The sequence below is a fragment of the Erinaceus europaeus genome, chromosome 20 (genome assembly GCF_950295315.1).
Source record: "Erinaceus europaeus chromosome 20, mEriEur2.1, whole genome shotgun sequence".
Classification (NCBI taxonomy): Eukaryota; Metazoa; Chordata; class Mammalia; order Eulipotyphla; family Erinaceidae; genus Erinaceus; species Erinaceus europaeus.
The window spans coordinates 10,438,980-10,442,810 of record NC_080181.1 but is presented as its reverse complement, the minus strand read 5'-3'; the positions used below and the strand labels follow the sequence as shown (position 1 = coordinate 10,442,810).

General features: G+C 40.5%; 1 non-coding gene across 1 annotated transcript; it reads right to left on the bottom strand.

The window, feature by feature from the left end:
- Nucleotides 1–3,332: 3,332 nt before the first annotated feature.
- Nucleotides 3,333–3,462, bottom strand: LOC132535173 (small nucleolar RNA SNORA12). The gene has a single exon (XR_009546954.1). It is a non-coding gene; the product is annotated as a small nucleolar RNA SNORA12 (small nucleolar RNA).
- Nucleotides 3,463–3,831: the final 369 nt, after the last annotated feature.

The window sequence follows — 3,831 nt, the reverse complement described above, 5'->3', positions numbered from 1 at the left end:
TTTTTTCAAAGAAAGTATAGATTTCACTAAGGAAAAGAATGATAAAATGAAAGTGCAAGATAGTACTTTTCGCAAAGCCTCGGGAGGTGGGAGGCGAGTGGCAGCGCACTGGGTTAAGCACAGGAAGTACAAAGTGCAAGGACCCATTCAAGGATCTCCGCTCCCCACTTGCTGGGGGACTGGGGGGGGGGGTGCGGTGGTTGGACAACATGCTTCATAAGCAGTGAAGCAGATCTGCAGGTGTCTATTTTTAGCTCCCTTCTCTATTTCCCCCTCTCCTCTCAATTTCTCTCTGTCCTATCCAATAAAATGAAAAATTGGCCGCCAGGAGCAGTGAATTCATAGTGCTGGCACTGAGTCCTAGCAATAAACCTGGAGGCGAAAAAGCAAAAACAAAGTTCCCATCCAGATGGATGGCAGGTGTGGGGGAGTAGGGGGTGAGTTGAGTGATTCTCCTTCTACCTCCCCTTTTTTTTCCTTTTCTCTCTGACCTCCAAAGTCTAAGTGGGAGGTAGAGCTGATATTGGTATTCTTTTTTAATTTTTTAATTACCTTTATTTTATTTGATAGAGACAGTCAGAAATCTAGAGGGAAGGGGGTGATAGAGAGGGAGAGACAGACAGACACCTACAGCATTGTTTCACCTCTTGCAAAGCTTCCGCCCTGCAGGTGGGGACCGGGGGCTTGAAGCCAGGTCCTTTTGAATTGTAACATGTGCACCCAACCATGTGCGCCACCATCTTGTTCAAATGACTGATAGGAAGTCCCCCAATTATTGGGTTAGTGTTTGTTTTAATTTTCTGAAGAAAGAGCCAAGCTCTTCAATTAGTTTGCACCATTTATGATCCCATCAACAAATATAAGATAGTTTCAGTAACTCTACATTTCACTAGAAATTTTTTGTTCTTAATAAAAAAATAAACATCACAGTGGAGGTAGGGTTTTCTCATTATAACTTTTTAATATATATTTCTCTGATGACAAGGGATACACTAGAGGGCTCCGAGTCCTGGAGTTAGAGGTCAGAGCTCTCTGGTCACACCTCCCCCTATCACTTCTCCACTCCCCTGGGAGTATGGACCAAAATTCTTTATGGAGTGCAGAAGGTTGGAGATTTGGCTTCTGTAATGGCTTCTTCACTGGACATAGGTGTTAGCAGGTGGTCCATTCCCCTAGCCTGTTTCTATCTTTCTCTAGTCAAGTAGGGCTCTGGAGAGGTGAGATTCCAGGACACATTAATAAGGTCGTTGCCCAGGGAAGTCAGGATGGAATCATGATAGCATCTGCAACTTAGTGGTGCCTGAAAGGTGGCAGGATATAATGTAAGACAAAATGATTAATGAACAGGAAATAAAAAGTAGGAGTAGAGCATATGAGAACAGGGACCTAGAGTGGAAAGAGCTCCATTTTAGGCATGTTCCTAGGGGCCAACAACTATCCTAGTTTTTTTTTTTTTCTTTAGTTTCATAGTTAACATGGAGTTGGACAAAACTGTTGTCTGAGAAGTGAAGCACTTAAAAAACAATAAACAACTGGGTAAGAAATTCTAGGTAGACAGTTTATTTTATTCCCACTTCCTACTTTTTTTAAAAAGATTTTATTTATTTATTAATGAGAAAGGTAGGAGGAGAGAGAGAGAGAGAAAGAACCAGACATCACTCTGGTACATGTTCTGCCAGGGATTGAACTCAGGACTTCATGTTTGAGAGTCTAATGCTTTGTCCACTGCACCACCTCCTGGACCACACACTTCCTACTTCTAATCAATTAAAGGATCCATTGTTGTCTGACTTGAAAGGTCTCTAGTGAGACAACAGCATTATGTTTCATATATTGCAATATATTATATGTGTATTTATACACATATGTTGGATAGTATGCCAGCTCCCCCTGGCTTCTGCTTAACCATATGCCTATATAGGGATAGATTTAATCCCATTCAAAGCTTTGGTCTATTTACATAAATCACTTTTACATTTACATAAAGCACCACACTCCCTCCAGGGCATTGGTGGTTTAGTGGTAGAATTCTCACCTGCTCCACCCCCTCTCCTTGTCACACCCTGATCCTCTCCTTGTCACACTCTGATTTTCACCAGTCACTTTTCTCTCCACCCTCTCTATATCACATCCTGTTTCCACCCTACTTGGAGAGTATAAAAACAGCTGCTCTTCTGATTAAAGACACTTGGAAATTGCTTTCCGACTCCGAGAGTTCAAGAGTGTTATCTCCTGCGAAGTTAGTGCAGCATGAGTTCCTGATCCCTCTCCCACGCAGCAGCCTAGATCGGCTCCAGTTGAGTTCTCTCCAACCCAGAGAGCACTAGCTCGGGGAGAAGTACCCTCAGGCTATCCCGGCACACATATACATGCATGTATATATTGAAAAATAAATCTGTGAATGATGTAATTCCCTGTTCTGTAGTCAGAATACTTGTTCAGACTACATCCCCTTTATGGAATACTCTTCCTTTTTTACTTTTTTAAAAAATTAACTAATGACTTAATAATGGCTTGTAAGGTTATAAGTTTACAGGATATAGTTCCACACAGCATCTACCGTCAAAGGTTCTGTGCTCCCCTCCCTTTCAGCAATAACCACCATGGTTCTCACAGAGTCTTAGAGACAGTTTGTTTACTTCTGGGCTTTACTTATTATTTTTGTTTGATTTGTTTTGTTTTTGTTTTTGCAAGATCAAGTGTTTCAGTTCTCTGGATTCCACATATAAGTGAAACCATTCGATAATTGTCTTCCACCTCTTATTTCACTAAGCACAATCTCCTCACCAGGAACTCTCTTCTATCTTGCCATTTATTTATTTATTTATTTTTAAATGCTTTATTTATTTATTAATGAGAAAGGTAAAGAACCAGACATCACTCTGGCACATGTGCTGCCCAGCATCAAACTCATGACCTCATGCTTAAGAGTCTAATGCACTATTTCCCAGACCACTGTTTGTTTATTATTTCACATATTTTATTTTAATGACAGAGATACAGAGACTGATAGAGACAGAGACAGAGACCAGCTCTGGTTTCTGTTGTGCTGGTGCTGGGGACTGAACCTGGGATCTCAGAGCCTCAGGCATGAAACTCTTTAGCATAACCATTCTGCTGTCTCCCCAGCCCTGTGCTGCATTTTATAACATTATCGATTCTTATTTTCTCTCTTTCTTCTTCCTCCTGCCTTGTGTCTTTTACTCTTAGAGGATTATTTTGGCTTTTCTTAAGTGTTTTGTGTAGTAACTAAAAGTTTAGTAATAACTAAAAGTAGATGTATTTTATTTATTTTTACCTTATTTTATGTTATTTATCTTTTTTTTTTTTTCATATGTAGGAGCCAAGCTCTGATGTGGGAAAGGCTAGAGAGAGATCTCCTTTTCATCGAGCCATCGCCAGCTCCTAAATAATGTATGTGGTAGAGTTATTTTTTTATCTTGTTTTTTATAAAGCACTAATCAGCTGTAGCTTCTGATGATAAAGAGGAAACATTGACAAAACCATAGGACAAGAGGAGTACTACTCCACACAATTCCCCCCACCAGAACTCCGTATCCCCTGATAGCTTTCCTATTCTTTTTTTTTAAATTTTTTATTTATAAAAAAGGAAACATTGACTAAACCATAGGATAAGAGGAATATAACACACAATTCCCAACACCAGAACTCTGTATCCCATCCCCTCCCTTGATAGCTTTCGTATTCTTTATCCCTCTGGGAGCATGGACCCAGGGTCATTACAGGGTGCAGAAAGTGGAAGGTCTGGCTGCACCCCTCAGTTCTTTGGAAGGGCAGAAACTTAATTTCTGTGAGCTTTGTGCTCCAAAG